A 19,978-nucleotide genomic window follows, 5' to 3' on the forward strand; every position below is an offset into this window, starting at 1 on the left:
ATGGTAAGCCAGAATGAAAGAACTTCTGGAACATGAAAGTGTTAGTTACTTCAAAGCGTTATACTATAGGTACCTGGAAAACTTTCCTGTTTATTGGTCAGGACTTGGCCCATTTAAATGATATTTAAAGCTTTTAGAAAATTAACTTATGGGGGCATTTAATTCCCATTATTTCTGATTTTAAGCCTGGAAACTATTATAATATCTGGATCTGAAGAATCCAGCACATGATGTATCCAAGTCTGGAGAGATTTCAACATGACACTCCCATTTATGTCATTGGGATGCGTACATGAAATCCAAAGACAATGCTTGGCTGGCCTTGTAAACAGAAGGAAGGCTCCATGCTGTGGCTGACAGGCACTGACACACGTCCTCTTTTCTGATTTCCTAACACTTTCCACCCATCTCTGAACATTTCTCAATAAAGCTGGAGAACCTGGTGCCCTAAAACACAGCGAACAGGATGAGTTTAGGGTTCACAAGCATAGTTTCCAGCTTCCCCGCAGCTTGGCAGATTTTTTTCGAGCATTCCACATTGTTATACAAATGTTTCCAGGCTTTCTTTGAATAAACAAATTTTAAAACCTCAAAGACTCAATGTTGGCACATTAGATTTAAAAATTAGACAAAATATATGCTGTAAATATGATTGGCAATAAACTTTAATCATTGAGATTTTCAGATCTGTCACAATTCGAATCATCATGCCTGAAAATTAAACCTGGACATTTTTAGAGTTTGAGTTTTTTGTTTTTTTTTTAATTCCCCACGTACATACGACTCCCTTACCAAGTGAATTTGGAGGATGCTGAAATTTTTGTACACTTTCAAGTTAGACAGTAGTGATAACTATGTAAAGTTAATAGTCAGAAGTTATATGCTATCTTAAAACATAAAATTTATCATTTTAAAATTAGCGTATTCTTGACCCACTAGAAAGGACCTGAATTTAAATGAATAATGATGATGATGATAAAGATTATTATACCTAGCTCTTACTGAGCACTTTCTATCTCACGAGCATTTTGCTAAGCACTTTACATGTATTATTCTATTTAATTCTCAAACAATTCTATCAGGTAGATTCTGATATTATCTTCATTTTGTAGCTACAATTACTCAGGCACAGAGAGATTAAAAACTTCCACAATAATACCCAGCTTGTAAATCATGGAGCAGCAATGAATTCATCCAAAGAACCAAAATAGAGGGAAAAAATTGCTTTCTGTCTTTCCAAGATATGCATTAGTAATTGTGTCTTTCAATTTAGAGGAATAGGATAAGATTAAATGATAACAATTGATACTCTCTTAAAATAATTTCAGTTCGTATTATGGATCTACCAACAGTTTTAAAGAGTCATTTTAGAAACTGAGTTGTTCTTAAAGGAGTCATAATATGAACAGAGACACTGAACAATTGAAAGGACCCTTAAAATACGTATTTCATTTATTAAATCATACTGGGATTTTATGTATTTTCTGTGGGACTTTATGCCCTATTGTATCAAGAGCATCTGTTTGTATGCTTTAGTAAACATGACTGTCATTCTATTACCAAATGCTAAAAAATATGCAAAACTTTTAGTCTTGTTAAAAATGTCTTTTTCCCTGCAATGTGGTCACGCCACTCGAACTTGCATTTTGTTTCTGTCTCCTCACAGTGCCATGGTGTTTGATAAAAGTGCCCTCAGGCTCCTTTAGGTAACTTAGTAAAAAGGAGATTTCTGGACCCTCAGTAGAAACTTGGGGGATTTCTGCAGTCATCTCTTCCCAGCTGTTCTCTCTCCACCTGGCTGTGTTCCGAGGAGATGATGCAAGGCTGTGAAATTGGACTGTGCTTGGGATCCGGCTGAGGGAAAACATGCTCAGAGGTCACAGACACCTCCATGTAAACAGAGCTGTGACTTGCCTGGCTCAGAGTCACAGGGTTAGAGGTTGTCCTCCACAGAGAGGGGCACACAGCAAACAGTACTCAATGTGTTCTGATTCCAGATGTTCTTCTGTCATTTATGAAACATTGGGAGGTGCTTTTGACATTTTTTCCCTTTCTCATTAGTGCGATTTTATGAGCTTCATCACAAATTATTTCACCAAGTGATGGATCTTATTATATTATGATCAGAGCAGGCCCTGAGCACAATGAAGAACCAAGCCAGGTTCATCTACTGAAGCCAACTCCCTTTTGGCGTCTTCAGCATCTTTGCCTTTTCTTTTCCCAGTGCATGCTGAATATCCTTACCTGGGATTCATCTGATGTTAACGTGTCATATCTTGTCCTATGCCTCATTGTGATGTTCTTTGTGGCTTAGTATTCTAAATCTTACCCCAACAGAAATTTACCTGTGTACTCCTCCTTCCATCTTGTACTACCACTACAGAAACTGTAGACTTTTATTGGCATATAGTTCTCAATAGGAATTGATATGTTAATCAGGTTTAAATTGGGACAGGCCTTCTAGAAATAATCTTTTATGCCAAAAAGCAAAGCTGAGAGAGAGAATTTCAAGCCACTTTTGATGCTGGAGAGAACTATATTTGCAATAGGATAAATTTTTGCCTTCTCCACATTGCAGTTACATAATTATATATTTTCACCACCACTACAGAAGCCTAAAAACATTTTTCTAAAGTTCTTAATGTGTTGATGCCTAGTCATTTTGTCTATTGCTCAGACTTTGTGTTGTGGGAACTCCCAGCACCTTGTATCCAGCGCTTAGCCTTTCCAGTCCTTTCCCAGATTGTCCAGTTTGCTCAGTTCAACCCAAGCTATAAGCCTTCTCCAACTTTCTCTTTACTAAAATAAAATCCAAAGTTAGGGTAGCTAAGACCAAGGAGATTACTAAAAAAAAAAAAAAAGCAAGTCCTGTTCTCTCCAAAATTCTTGGTCTCTTTTTAAAGGTATTATTTTAATTAATGACCTCATTTACTCTAGGGGGGTATTCTACATTAGGCATAAGTGATCAGTTATTCTTAGAAAAAACAAAATTATTTGACTCAGTATTTTATGCCCAGGGGAAATGTATAGAACCTAGAGTCAGAAAAAAAGGACATTCAGCTCTCAGCTCTGCCACCTTTAGCCGTGTGGCCTTGATCAAGTTAGTTACCTCTCTAGGTCTCAGTTTTTCCATAGGTAAAACAGGTAAAATAAAACCTATCAACCAGAATTGCTACAAATTTAATTAAATTCTATGATATATTATACCAGGGTACTTCAAAAAGTTCATGGAAAAATAGAATCAAAAGACAGTAGTGAGGACACCGCAGACACAAGGGAGGCAGTTGCAGCCCCTGGTACCACTGCTGCTCCCACAAGGTGACCCCACTGCCACCAAGGACACTGCAGATATGAAGGAGGCAGTTGTAGCCACCAGTGCCACTGCCGCTGCCAGGAGGTAGCCCCGTTGTTGCCAAGGACACCACAGATGCAAGGGAGGTAGTTGCAGCTTCTAGGACTGCTGTCATCCCACACCCCTGCCACTGCAGACACCACAGACAGGACTAAGGATGTTGTGATGGTCAGGGCCACTGCCACCCTGATGAGGTAACCCCACTGAGTCTGTGGACACCATAGATGTGAGGGAGGCAGTTGCAGCTGCCAATGCCATTGCTGCCCCTGCAAGGTAACCCTGTTATCACTGAAGACACCACAGCCAAGCAAGTGGATGCTACAACTGCCACTGCTGCAGTCACAGCTACCACCAGCACTGCCAGACAGCCACCACTTACACGTGAGCAGCTAGCTGCCACTGGAGCTACTGCTGCCACATGGGAAGCCCAACAAAAACACAGCCACTGCCACAGCAAGGGTGGCCTACTACCATACTACTACACAGCCTCTACTACTGTACAGGCAGACTGTGCAACCACTCAGATGCATTGACACAAGGAGGGTAATCAGTGGAGTCCAGGGAGGGAGAGCAATAGAAGCAGTTGCTCTACCAGATGACCAGACATCAATGTAAATATATTAGAAATAAGAAAAAAAAACAAGAAAATGTGAGTCCACCAAAGGAATACAATAATTCTCACATACAGGATACCATAGAGAAGAAACCCTTGAAATGACTGAAAAGGAATTTTGAGTAAAAATCTTAAGGAAACTCAATGACATACAAGAAGATGCAGTTAGATGACATAGTGAACTGAGAAAAACTATCCAGGATATGAATGAGGAATTTACAGAGATTAATACTTTAAAAAAGAATATAGCAGAACTCATGGAACTGATGGAGTCATTCAATGAAACAAAATACACAACTGAGAGCCTAAGCAGCAGACTAGAGCAAGCAGAAGATGGAATTTCTGACCTTGAAGATAGTCTCTTCAAAATAACTCAGGTGGACAAAATAAGAGAATTTAAAAATATGAAGAAATCTAAGAGTGATATTAGACAACCTTAAACACACAAACAGCTGAATCATGGTTGTCCCTGAAAAAGATTAAAAGGGAAAAGGCATTGAGACATATTCAATGAAATAATAGTGGAAAACTGCCCAGGTATAGGGAAAGACACAAACCTTCAGATTCAGAAGGTTAAAAGATCCCCAAAAAGATCAATCCAAAAAGGTCCTCTCCAAAACACATCATAGTCAAACTGGCCAAACTCAAAGACAAAGAGAGAATCATAAAAACAGCAAGAGAAAAGCGTCATGTCACCCATAAGGGAGTCTCCGTCAGACTAACAGCAGACTTCTCAGAAGAAACTCTACAGGCCAGAAGAGAATGGCATGATACATTCAAAGTACTAAAAAAAAAACCCTGACAGACAAGAACCGTTACTAAACCCAGCAAGGCTACCCTTCAGAAATGAGGGAGAAATGGTGTATTTCGCAGACAAACAAAAAATGTGAGAGTTCAATACCACATGACCAGCTCTACAAGAAATTCTGAAGGAAGTCCTAGATCTGGGATCCAAAAAAATGATAATCACTACTATGAATACACAGGAATGAATAAAACTCACTGGTAGAACAATAGTGCAAATGAAAAAGAGTAAGAAAACCTGTTTTACCACCTCAAAAAACCAACACTGAAGACAAAATAAAATGGAAAGAAAGGAACAAAAGATACACAAAACATTCAAATAAAAATTGATAAAATGCCAGGAGTAAGATAATACCTTTCAGTAACAACCCTAAATGTAAATGGATTAAACTCCCCACTTAAAAGACACAGGCTGACTGGATTAAAAAGCTAGGCTCAGCTACATGCTCTTTACAAGAAACTCACCTCAGCTACAAAGACACACACACACTAAGAGTGAAGAGACATAAAAGGATACACCACACAAATGGAAATCAAAAACAAATAGGAGTAGCTATTCTTATATTGGATAAAATAGACTTTAAATCAAAAATCGTAAAAAGAGGCAAGGCAAATTTATAATGATAAAGGGATCTATGCAGCAAGAAGACATAACAATCATAAATATACATGCACCCAACATTGGAGCACCCATATATATAAAGCAAACACTATTAGGCCTGAGGAAAGAGAAAGACCCAAATATGATAAATAGTTGGGGACCTGAACACCCCTCTCTTAACATTGAATAGATCATCCAGGCAAAAACTCAACAGAGAAACACAGGACTTAAACCACACTTTAAACCAATCGGACTTGGCAGATATCTACAGAACAATTCATCTAACAACCACAGAATATACATTCTTCTCATCAGCATATGGAAAATTCTCCAGGATAGACCACATATTAGGTCACAAATCAGACAACAATGGATTAAAAGTAAAAACCAGTAAGAAGTGAAACTCTGGACACTATACAAACACATGGAAATTAAACAACATGTTCCTGAATGACATATGGGTCCAAGAAGAAATTAAACAGGAAATCCAACAAATTCTTTGAAACTAATGAAAAAAAAGACACATCATTCCAAAACTGGTGGGATACTGCAAAAGCAGTACTAAGAAGGAATTTATTGCAATACAGCAAAAGAATAGAAAGAGAGTGGCCGCAGAGGTGAGCTGAGAGCAGACCCTTGTGGCACCAGCACCGGGGCTCAGTCTAAGGCCTGGAGGGAAGCACACACAGCTCAGCAACTGCCAAGGTGAACCAAGACCAGATCCTTACAGCACCAGGGCTCAGTCTACATCCCAGAGGGAAGCACACACAGCCCAGCAGCTGCTGAGGTGAGCCAAGACCAGATCCTTGTGGCATTGGGGCTCAGTCTAAGGCTCAAAGGGAAGCACACACAGCCCAGCAGCTGTGAAGGTGAGCCAAACCTGCATGGCACTGGTGCTCACTCTAAGGCCCCAGGGGGAAGGGCAGTGCACAAAGCAATAAAAGAAGACTCAATTAAGAACACAAGGAAACAAGAAAAAATATCCAGAATACATAGGAGGAAATTTACAGAGATTGATACCTTAAAAAAGAATGTAGCAAAACTCCTAGAAATGAAAGATTCACTTACTGAAATAAAAAAACACAACCAAGAGCTTAAGCAGCAGGGTAGATAGAGCAAGGAGAAGAAAGATTTTCAGATCTCAAAGATGGTCTTTTTGAAATAACTCAGACAAAAACAGAGGGAAAAAAATAAAAAATAATGAGGAAAATCTAAGAGAAATAGCAGACAACCTCAAGTGCTCTAACATCCGAATTATGGCTATTCCAGAAGCGGAGGAGAAAGGAAAAAGTACTGAAAACCTATTCAGTGAATTAATAACAGAAAACTTCCCAGGGGTAGGTAGAGATGCAGACCTTCAGATCCAGGAAGCTCAAAGGTCCCCAAACAGATTCAATCCAAAAAGATTCTCTCCAAGACACATTATAGTCAAATTTGCAAAGCTCAAAGACAAAGAGAGAATTCTAAAAGCAGCAAGAGAAAAGCATCAAGTCACCTGTAAGGGAATCACTATCAGACTAACAGCAGACTTCTCAACTGAAACCATACAGGCCAGAAGAAAGTGGAATGATATATTCAAAACACTAAAAGAAAAAAATTACGAGCCAAGAATTCTTTACCCAGCCAGACTCTCCTTCAAAAATGAGGAAGAAATAGTGTATTTCCCAGACAAACAAAAATTGTGGGAGTTCATCACCACACGACCAGCCCTGCAAGAAATTCTCAAGTGAGTCTTTCATCGGGAATCTGAATAAAGAATGTCACTATCAAGGATACTTAAGAAAGCGCATAACCTACTGTTAAAACAAAAATGCCAGTGAGAAATACGAGAAGATAAATCATGCCACCTCAAATATCCAACTAACATTGAAGAAGAGAAATAAAAGGCAAAGTAAGGATTAAAAGATATTTAAAACATCTAAACAAAAAGCAATGAAATGACATGAAGTAAATGATATCTGTCAATAACCACCCTAAGTGTAAATGGATTAAACTCCCCATTCAAAACGCACAGATTGACTGTTGGGATTAAAAAGCTAGACCCAAGTATATGCTGTCTTCAAAAGACCCATCTCATATGTAGAGACACATAAAGACTAAAAGTGAAGGGATGGAAAAAGATATACATGCAAATGAAAACCAAAAATGAGCAGGAGTAGCTATTCTTGTATTGGATAAAATAGACTTTAAAGCAAAGAACATAAAAAGAGAAAAAGAAGGCCACTATATAATGATAAACAGATATATCCAGCTAGAAGACATAACAATCATAAATATATGTGCACCCAATACTGGAGCACCCAGATATATAAAGCAAACACCCATAGACCTAAATAAAGAAATAGGCCCTAATATGCTAATAGTGGGTGACCTGAACACCCCTCTCTCAGTATCAGACAGATCTTCCAGGCAACAAATCAACAAAGAGACACAAGATTTAAACTACACGTTAGACCAACTTGACCTGGCAGATATATACAGAACATTTCACCCAGCAACTAAAGAATATACTTTTTTCTCATCAGCTCATGGAACATTGTCCAGGATAGAATACATATTAGGTCATAAAACTAGCCACAGCAAATTTTAAAACACTGAAATCATGCCAAGTATCATTTCAGACCACAATGGACTAAAATTGGAAAGCAAAACTGGAAACTATACAAATATATGGAAACTAAATAATAGGCTCCTGAATTACCTATGGGTCCAAGAAGAAATTAAACAGGAAATCAAAAAATTTCTAGAAACTTATGAAAATAAAGATACATCATACCAAAACGTGTGGGATACTGCAAAAGCAGTACTAAGAGGCAGATTTATTGCAATAAATGCTTACATCAAAAGAATGGAAAGACTTCAAACAAACGACCTAACACTATGCTTCAAAGAACTTGAAAAACAACAACAATCTAAACATAAAGGTAGTAGATGGAAAAAAATAATTAAGATCAGAGCATAACTAAATGAAATAGAGACCCCCAAAATGAGAAAAAATAAACAACGCCAAAAGTTGGTTTTTTGAGAAGATGGATAAAATAGACAAACCATTAGCTAGGTTTAAAAAAAAAGACACAAATAACAAAAAACAGAAATGAAAAGGGAGACATTACAACTGATACCACAGAAATACAAAGAACCATTAGAGGCTATTATAAGCAACTGTATGACAACAAATATGAAAATCTGGAAGATATGGATGAGTTTCTAGTCTTATACAAACTACCAAGACTAAATCAAGAAGAGACAGAAAACCTGAGCAGACCAATAACAAGCAAGGAGATTGAAGCAGTAATTAGCAATCTTCCAACAAAGAAAAGTCTGGGTCCAGATGGCTTTACAGCTGAATTCTATCAAATTTTTAAAGAGGAGTTAATACCAATTCTCCTCAATCTATTCCAAACAATTGAAACAGAAGCTACTCTCCCAAACTCATTCTATCAGGCCAAATAACTCAGATACCAAAACCAGATAAAGACACAACAAAAAAGAAAATTACAGGCCAATATCCTTGATGAACCTAGATGCAAAAATCCTCAACAAAATATTAGCAATCAGGATACAGCAAAATATTTTAAAAATTATACACTATGATCGAGTGGGATTCATCCCAAGGATGCAAGGATGGTTCAACATATGAAAGTCAATAAATGTGATACATTATTTCAACAAACTCAAAGACAAAGACCATATTCCCTTCATGATAAAGACTCAACAAATTAGGTCTAAAAGGAAAATATCTCAACACAATAAAAGCTATTTATGACAAGCTCACCACCAGTATCATTCTGAATGGGGAAAAACTGAAGGCCTTTCCATTAAGAACAGGAACAAGACAAGGATGCCCACTCTCATCACTTCTGTTCAACATAGTACTTTAGATACTAGCCAGAGCAATCAGGCAAGAGAATGAAATAAAGGGAATCCAGATTGGAAAAGATAAAGTCAAACTTTCCCTGTTTGCTGATGACATTTTACTATATTTAGAAAAACCTAAATCAAAAAACTCTTAGAGGTGGTTAATAACTTCAGTATCATTGCAGGATACAAAATAAGTGCCCCCAAATCAGATGCATTTATATACTCAAATAATGAATTAACAAAAAGAGAATTAAAGAAAGTAAGTGCATTTATAATTTTCATGAAAAAAATAAAATACTTAGGAATCAATTTAACTAAGGAGGTGAAAGGCCTCTACAACAAGAGCTACAAACCACTTCTGAAAGAAATTTAAGAAGACAGAAAAAGATGGAAAGATATTCCATGCTCTTGGATTGGAAGAATTAACATTGCGAAAATGTCTATACTACCCAGAGTGATCTATAGATTCAATGCAATCCCCATAAAAATACCAATAACATTCTTCACAGAAATGGAAAAAACAATTTTACCCTTCATAAGGAACAACAAAAGACCCTGAATAGCCAAAGCAATCCTGAGCAAAAAAAATAAAGCTGGAGGCATAACACTACCTAACTTCAAATTATACTACAAAGCTATTGTAAACAAAACAGCATGGTACTGGTATAAAAATAGATACTTGGACCAGTGGAGTAGAATTGAGAACCCAGAAATCATCCCTCAGTCTTACAGACATCTGATATTGGACAAAGGCAACAAAAATCTATACTGGGGAAAAGATTGCTCTTCAACAAGTGGTGGTGCTGGGAAAACTGGTTATCCATATGTGGAAGAATGAAAGTAGATATACTCTTCTCACCATACACTAAAATCAACTCAAAACGGATTAAAGACTTAAGTACAAGACCTGAAACTGTAACCTTACTAAGGCAAGATATAGGTGAAACACTTCAGCAACTATGTCTGGGCACAGACTTTATGAACATGAGCCTGAAAGCACAAGCAACAAAAGAAAAAATAAACAAATGGGACTATATCAAATTAGACATTTTCTGCACAGCAAAGGAAACAATCAAAAGAGTGAAATGATGTCCTAAAGAGTGGGAGAAAATTCTTGCTAACTATGCATCCGACAAGGGATTAATATCCATAATATACACAGAACTTAAGCAATTATACAGTAAAAAAACAAATAACCCAATTAAAAACTGGGCAAAGGAATGAATAGACATTTTTCAAAGGAAGACATATGAATGGCCAACAGGTACATGAAAAAGTGCTCAACATCACTAGTCATCAGTGAAATGCAAATTAAAACTTCATTGAAATACCACCTCACCCTAGTTAGACTGGCTGTAATCAAGAAGACGGTGAATAACAAATGCTGGTGAGGGTATGGAGAAAAAGGAATACTCCTACACTGTTTGTGGGACTGTAAATTAGTCAGACCACTATGGAAAACAATATAGAGGCTTCTCAAACAATTACAGATAGACCTTTCATACAATCTAGCAATCCCACTTCTGGTTATATACCCAGAGGAATGGAAATCATAATGTTGAAGGGATACCTGCACTCCCATGTTTATTGCAGCTTTACTTACAATGGCCAAGACAAGGAACCAACCTAAATGTCCATGGATGGATGATCTGATAAGGAAACTGGTATATCTACACCATGGAATACTACTCTGCCATAAAAAAGAATGAAATACTCCCATTTGCAACAACACGTATGAGCCTGGAGAAACTTATATTGAGTAAAATAAGCGTAGCACAGAGGGATAAATTCTGCATGTACTCACTCATATGTAGGAACTAAGAGAGAAAGACGGAAGGAAAGAAAGACCACAGCAGTGCATTGGACTTGCAAAGGGAGTTGACGCTCCTTGGGTTACAAAATGGAGTGGGGGAGGTAGAGGGGAAGGGAGAGGGATGTCGGGGATAATTGTTTTGAGACACAGGGTACAAACGCAATTTGTGGTAATGGGTATGCTGCCAATATGAATCTGGCCCTCACATCATGGGCATGAGAGGTGATAATCAGCTTTGTATCTCATGAATGTTCATAAGCAAAAAAATGAATGGAAAGATTTCAATAAACAACCTAGTGCTATACCTCAAAGAACTAGAAAAACAAGAACAATCCAATCCCAAAATTAGTAGATGGAAAGAAATAATTAAGATCAGAGCAGAAGTAAATGAAATAGAAACTCAAACATGATGCAAAATATCAATGAAACAAAAAGTTAGTTTTTTGAGAAGATAAACTAAATAGACAAACAATTACCTAAGCTAACTAAAAAGAGGAGAATACCCAAATAACAAAAACGGGAACTGAAAAAGGAGACATTACAATCAATACCATTGAAATACAAAGAATCATTAGAGACTATTTTTAAAAACTACACACCAATAAATTGAAAACCTGGAGGAAAGAGATAAATTTTTGGACACATACAAACTACCAAGACTGAACCAAAAAGAAACAGAAAACCTAAACAGACCAATAACAAGATTGAAGCAGTAATCAACAGTCTCCTAAAAAGGAAACGCCCAGGACTGGAGGATTTACTGATGAATTTTACCATACCTTTAAAGAGGTATTAATACCAATTCTCTTCAAACTAATCCAAAAAATTGAAACAGAGGCCATTCTCTGAAACTCATTCTATGAAGCCAGCATCACCTTGATACCAAAACCAGACAAAGATAAAACAGCAAAAACTTCAGGCCAATATCTTTGTATAATATAGACACAAAAATCCTCAACAAAATCTTATCAAATAGAATACAGCACATAAAAAAATTATATACCACAATCAAGTGGTATTCATTCCAGGGACGCAAGTACGATTCAACATATGCAAGAAAAAAATGTGATATACCACTTCAACAAAATCCATATGATGATCTTAATAGATGCAGAGAAAGCATCTGACCAAATTCAACATCCTTTTATGGTAAAGACTCAGCAAATTAGGTATAGAAGGAGAGTATCTCAACACAATAAAGGCATATACAACATATGTACTGCCAACATCATCCTGAATGGGATGTTCCCTTAAGAACAGGAACAAGACCAGGATGCCCACTCTCACCACTCCTATTCAACATAGTATTGGAAATACTAGCCAGAGCAATCAGGCAAGAGAAAGATATAAAGGGCATCCAGATTGGTAAAAGACAAAGTCAAATTGTCCCTGTTTGCAGATGACATGATCCTATATATAGAAAAGCATAAAGAAAAACTCTTAGAGTTTATAAACAATTTCAGTAAAGTTGTAGAATATAAAATCAACATGCAAAAATCAGAAGCATTTTTATACTCCAACAATGAACTAGCAGAAATAGAAATCAAGAAAGCTAGCTCACTTACAATAGTCATCAAAAAAATAAAGTACCCAGGAATAAATTTAACCACAGAGGTGAAAGATATCTACAAGGAGAACTATAAATCACTGTTGAAAGAAATTAAAGATGACACAAAAAGATGGAAAGAGATTCCATACTCTTGGATTAAAAAGAATTAACATTGTGCAAATGTCCATGCTGCCTAGAGCAATTTACAGATTCAATGCAATTCCTGTCAAAATATCAGTGACAATGTTCATAAAAATAGAAAAAAACAATCCTAACATACATATGGAACAGCAAAAGACCCTGAATAGCCAAAGAAATCCTGAGCAAAAATAAATAAATAAATAAAAAGCCAGAGGCATAAAAGTACCTGGCTTGAAATTATACTACAAAGCTATAGTAACCAGAAGAGCATGGCACTGACATAAAAACATACATTTGGACCAATGGAACAGAACAGAGAATGCAGAAATCAACCCACATACTTACAGCCAACTGCTCTTCAACAAAGGCACCTAGAACATACATTGGGGAATGACTGCCTCTTAAATAAATGGTGCTAGGAAATACCAGACATCCATATGTAGAAGAATGAAACTAGACCTGTACCTCTCACCATATACTAAAATCAACTCAAAATGGATTAAAGACTTAAATATAAGACCTGAACATATAAAATTCCTTTAAAAAAGCACAGAGGAAACACTTCAGAAAGTAGGGCTGGGCAAAGACTTTATGAATATGACACTAAAGGCACAGGCAACAAAATGAAAAATAAACAAATGGGATTATATCAAATTAAAAAGCTTCTAAGCAGCAAAAGAAACAATTAACAGAGTGAAAAGACAACCTATAGAATGAGAAAAAATATTTGCAAATATGCATCCAACAAAGGATTCATATCTAGAATATACGTGGAACTCAAACAACTTAACAGTAAAAAAAAAATAAACTGGGCAAAGGAGCTGAACAGGCATTTCTCAAAGGAAGATATATAAATGGCCAACAGACACATGAAAAAATGCTCAGCATCATTCAACATTAAAGAGATGCAAATCAAAGCCACACTAAGATAGCATTTCACCCCAGTTAGACTGGCTGTTATCAAAAAGATAGAATAATAAATGCTGGCGAGGATGCAGAGAAAGGAGAATCCTAAAGTGCTGGTGGGACTGCAAATTGGTGTAGCCATTATGGAAAATGGTACAGAGGTCCCTGTAGTTGTTTAACTACAGGTAAAACTGCCAAACAATTGAGCAATTCCACTGCGGGGTGTATACCCAAACCAATGGAAATCATGTTGAAGGGATACCTGCAGTCCCATGTTTATCACAGCTCTATTTACAATAACCAAGAGTTGGAACAAATCTAAATGTCCACTGTTGGATGACTGGATAATGAAATTGTAGTGTATTTACACAAATGAGCACTACTTCACCATAAAAAAGAATGAAATTCTGCCATTTGCAGCAACATAGATGAACTTAGAGAAAATTATGTTAAGTGAAATAAAGCAGGCACAGAAAGAGAAATACCACATTCCTCATTCATAAGTGGAAGCTAAAATAATATACAAATAAATTTAAAAGCAAGAAAGAAATATACAACAAACACAATGATATGCTGAACTTTTAAAAGGAGGGAACAGAACTAAGGTTACCAGAGGTGGAGAAGGGGAAGGAGAAGGGGGGATAAGGGAGGAGTTGGTAAAGGATCACAAAAAAATGATTACATTGTATAACGTTGAATATAATAATTATTCTGATTTGAGCATTACATACTGCACACAGGTATTGATATTCAACCATGTACCCCACAGATATGCACAATCAACTATGTTTCAATAAAAAATATATAAATATTTTATTTATAAAAATAAAATATATTATACACAATATATATTTTTATAGAAAAGAAAAAATAGAGCAAAAGTCAAGAAAGAAGATGGTAGGGATCCTTCCATGAATTTGAAAACACTTCATATATAAAGATCTTTGTTTAGTAGCACATACTTAATTTAAAAGAGAAGGAAAAGGAAAGCAAGGAAAAAAAAAAAAAAAACAAGAAAAGGGAAAATAAGCAATAAACAACCACACAGAAGCATATGTGCCTTGAAGTGTTTTGTGGAGAATGGTGTCCCATAGTCTGCATCCCCTATAGAGCTGTATGATCCCTCAAGAAAAACAGATGGTCTATTCTGATATAATATGTAAAACCTTCTGTGATCCACTGTCTAGTCTCTTTCCAGTCTCTTCTTCCAAGACTTTTTCCTTCCACTCTAAAGTTGTCATTCATATCAAACTGTCCTGACTTCATGAATTCCCATGCCACATCACATCTCATTAGTTCTGCATAAGCCATTCCTCCCACCTAAAAAATATCTTTCTACCTTAATCTCCTGAAGAAGCTAAGACAACTGCTTTGTGCAGGCTAAAGCTTTCTCTCCAACACAAACATTCACACACATTCTCAAATACACACACAAAAGCTTACTCTTTCACTTGTGCCTATGTTACACCACAAAGATTCTGAAAATGGGGTTAAGCGCTGTATGGACTTCCATGAAGGAAGTCAAAAACCTCTTGAAATTATATGTTATATTTTCTTAGTAAGTGCCTCTGCGTATTTTTTTTTTCTTTCTGCAAATAAATTTGTAGCTTCGATTATATTCTCAGTAGGGTCTGTGATTCAGAAGCACATAAGAACCATTGTTGCACCTCTAGTACAGAAATCACACTATATGGCAATATTGTTTGCAGGGATCAGTTGTTAGTAATCTGTTTTCCCAGCCTTTAACATTTTCTAAATACTCAAAAGGCATTTGATAAGTGATTAATTGTATTTGCAAGTCAGCACTCTCAGGATACTGGAAATTATCGTCACAATACTACATAAGGAAAAGTATATCCACGAAACAGAAAAGTCCACCGCTGCCCAGCTGCCATTAGATAAAGCTTGGTTGGTACAGTTTACAATTTGCAAATAATTAGTGCTTTTTCTGCATACAAAATTAATTATAGCATAATAAAATTCAATAACATTTGTTCTTAATTCTCTTCTGATCTGCATTCTGTTGTTTATTCTCATTTGTTCTGATAAGGTCCGTTGTCTCTAATGTTGCTTCATAAAGGGTAAGAAATAAATCAATGGTATTTAGCTTTTCTAACCATCTGGTCTGGCAAACATCCCAAAATTAATGTTTAAATCTGGGTGCAGTTCATGTATTTTGTTTTGTCTTAGGGAACATCTCTAGAGGTAGGAAATGAGGGATAGGAATTGCCCTCTAATATCACTGAGAAATTTGATCTTTTTATAGATATCACTTTATAAATATTGTAGATTTTCATTACATGTTATATGGTTCAAAGCCATATAAGCAAAAGCAAAGGCCATAGCTGGCCAATTTGAAAGCTCCCACTTAGAACACTTTATTTTACGTTTTAGAACAGGAGTTAGCAAACTTTTTCCTGTAAAGGGCCAGACAGTAAATATTTTAGGCTACGCAAGCCATACCGTTTCTGTGGTAATTATTCAGCATTGCTGTTGAAATGCAAAAGCAGCCATAGATAATATGTAATCAAAAGGGTGTGGCTGTGTTCTGATTAAATTTATTTATAAGAATAGGCAGTAGGCTGGAGCTTGCTGACCTTTCTTTAGAGGAAGGATTTGGGCAAAACCATTAACGGATTCCTTGATAATTTTCAAGTTCCTACTGGGTATGTTTACTAATCATGTGATGTAAAGGGAGCCATGTAATGTTTTTGAGGCTCAGTTTCCTCCTCTGTAAATCAGGGATACAAACACCACCCTGAAGGACTATTTTGAAGATTTAGGAACATGTTTTAGCATGTGTACAATCCTTATACTTCGTTAGTGCTTAATACATGATGGTTATAATATTCCATCAGAATTCCTCTACTTTAATTGAAAAATAGCAGCTCATACATACTGAGTGTTTACCATACACAGAATTAAGCGCCTTATAAAGACTATTTCATTTAATCCTCACAACCCTGTGACATAAGCACTACTCTATCCCTATTTTCCAGAGAAGGAAACTGAGGCATAGATATATTTATAACCTTTCCAAGGTCACATAGCTAATAATTTGCAGAGCCAGGAATTAAAGTTTTCAAGATATAAATAGCTTAGTTCTTTGTATAGTAAGCATTCAGTACATACAGAAGTTATTTTTTGAGAGCAAGGTCAAGTAGATTACAGTAGAGGAACTATGATTAGGAAGAGCATTTCTTTTAAAATGGCCAAAAGTCCTTAGATCCTTCTTCAAAGAGCAGGGTTGTCTATGTCCCCTGTCCTTGAATCTACAAGGGCTTACAACTGATTTGGCCAGTACAGTATGATGGGAGTTAGGCTATGTGCCTTCTGAGGCTAAGTCAGAAAGGGCTATCAATCTTCCTCCAGGTTCTCAGGGTGTTCACGCTGGGGAAGCCTGCTGCCGTGGAAGAAGTCCAGCTACTTAAGAGAGGCTGTATGTAGGTACTATAGTGAACTATCCTAGTTGAAATCCCAGCCAGCAGCCAGCATATGGGTGAACCATCTTTTATTTCCACCCCAATTTGGTCTTCAGGTGACTATAGCCCCAGTCCTAATCCTACTGCAGCTGCATGAGAGTCTCCAAGCAACGGCCCCCTGAGCCTTTCCAAAATTCCTTAGCATAAATTCACAAGCAAAGTATGGCAGTGACCTAGAGACACATTTTTTAACTTCATCTCTCTCCCTGATACCCACATTCAATTAGCTGTCAAAAGTCTTTCTTTTATCTCTACAGTCACCCACTCTCCATTTTCCCTGCTACTATTCTATTTCCAGCTAGTATTATCTCTTATTTTGGACAAATGCAAAAGCCATCTACTTTTTATTTGTGCCTCTAATCTCTCCCCAATTTCATTTAATTGGGAAATTAATTCTTCTAAAGCACATGTGTAATGTAAGATTCTCTTTATTGAAGGCACATCAATGGTGCCATGTATAATTAAATATATGACCCTTTAATCCAGATTTCTTCAGTTAGATCAGAAAAAGCCATGCAGCTTCCTCTTGGTTCTCCAGGGATGCTCACTCTGGGGCAGGCTGTCACCATGTAAGAAGTCCATGGCTCTCCATTTAATTAAGAATACTATTCTTTAGCCCAGATTTCGAGAACCTCTGTATTCTGACCCAAAACTGCTTTTCTTACCTTACCCTGCACTATTCCCTCCATTCATTGTCAGCTCCTCTATTTACCTTCTGTGGAGGGTAGTGTGGCTGGGAGTGATGTGACAGCTAAGAGCTGCTGCTTGGTGATGGGGTGCATTTGGATAGCGAGGGGGGAAAATATTCTGGGATTCCAAAGTTGAATGCATAAGAGGTGATATGTCTAATAGAAAGCATAAAGTCAGATGAGGAAGTTGATTTGAAAGAAAACATGAATCTATCTAGTATAAAACCACTATCATCATGAAAATCACTCCCTTGTGCACAGCCTCAGTTCTCTCACATCTCTCTCATTTTATCATATTAGACTGGCAAAAGTCCCATCCTGGTTAAATTCAACTTTCTAATTATTCTGCACGTACATCTAGCCATACATGGCTAAAAAAAGAATACGACCTTAAATGCACGTGCCTCACTGTCAAGTGGGCACCTGATGTTGCTCCGAAGCTATGTCCTAACGCCTTCACTCTCCCACATTTCTAGAGGACCATTTCAAGCCTCCTTCTCTATCCTTGCATACCCAACACCTTCTTGTCATCTTCACTTCTGCTGTTGAACTTGCTTCCTATTTTACAGGGGAAATAAAACTAATGAAAAGACAACTTCACAAGCTAGCATCACCACGTCACCACATCTAACTACCTCTCTGCATCTATACCCAAGTATTCTTCCTGGCTTTCTGTCACACTGACATTTTGTAAGAACTGTTCCTATCAAAAGTCCCTTATACCCTGGATCACATGGCCTCCTGCCTACTCATGGCCATAACTCCAGCAATTCATTCTCCTCTCCTGCATCACCAACTTTCCCTCTCTACTGAATGATTTCTAACAGCTTACATGCTTGCTATTATCTCTCCCATATCAACAAAACAATCCTTCCCTTGACCTCACACAGCCCCTACAGTTACTTCTCAACTCTGGTCTTCTCTTTACAAGTTGTTTGTGTTCACTGTTTTTAATTTTCTTCTCTCTTACTGTTGAACTCCTTCTGACTTTCTCCCCTACCACTCTATTGAGACTGCTCTTCAGAGTCAACAGTGAGCTCTGCACTGCTAATCCAATGGGCAATCCTCAATCCTCATCTTACATCCCTCTCTTTAGTGTTCGACACTCTTGAAACTCTTTTCATCTGTCTGCCAAGATTTCACATTCTCCTGTTATTCCCTACCTCAATGTCCACTCTGGCTCCTTTGCAAGTTTCTCCTTAAATTCTCAACCTCTCCACAATAGAGTGACCCAGAGCTCAGTCCTCAGACTCCTTCCCTGTTCTTACACACACTCCTTCTGTGATTCACATCTAGTTTTGTGACTCTGAATATCAACTTCCAAACTTACAACTCATCCCAGGAACTCTCCTAAACTCCACACACATATACTTAGCCTACTGCCTAATTTATATTTCTATGTTGGTGTCTAATAACTCTCTCAAACTTATTGTATCCCCAAACCTACCAATTGTCGAAGTCTGTTCAGTCTTAGTTAATAGCAACTTCTTCCTTGCATTCCTCATTTAAAACTGATGCTGTCCTTCATTCCTTTCTCTCAGAGTTATCTCACATCTTGCCTTGTAAACAAATCCTGTTGGTTCTACCTTCTAGAATATATCTAGAATCTCACCTCTTCTTTTTGCATCTACTGATTCCACCCTTTACAAAGCAATTTCACTATTATCTCTTAACTGTATTATTGCAATTGCTGCCTGACTGGTGTCTCTACTTCCACACTTGGGCACACACCCTGTAGTCTAGTCTCAACACAACAGACAGATCACGTCAGTCCTTACAAAACTTACCACTGAGTTCCTGTCTCATCAGAGTCCCAGCCATCATCCTTAGAGAGGCCCACATGGCCCTTTACATCCTGGCACCATTCTCACTCTCACCTCATCTTCTGCTTCTGTCTCTCTAGCTTGCTCTCTTCCAAGAATGCTGGCTTCCTTGGGGCTCACCAACATCTGCCTCAGAGCTTTTGCACTGTTTCCAGTGCCTGGAAGGCTCTTCGCCCAGAGAGGCTCGCCCTGTCACTCCCTTTAGGTCTTTCTCTGTTACAATACTATATTCCCAGTAAGATCTTCACTGTCATCTTTTTAAAACATTGCAATGTGCCTGGCTCCCCACACTAGTGCTTTCGTTTCTCTTTCTCGTTTTACTTTGCTCAATAGTACTTTGCATT

The sequence above is a fragment of the Cynocephalus volans genome, chromosome 9, assembly GCF_027409185.1.
Source record: "Cynocephalus volans isolate mCynVol1 chromosome 9, mCynVol1.pri, whole genome shotgun sequence".
NCBI classification, from domain to species: domain Eukaryota; kingdom Metazoa; phylum Chordata; class Mammalia; order Dermoptera; family Cynocephalidae; genus Cynocephalus; species Cynocephalus volans.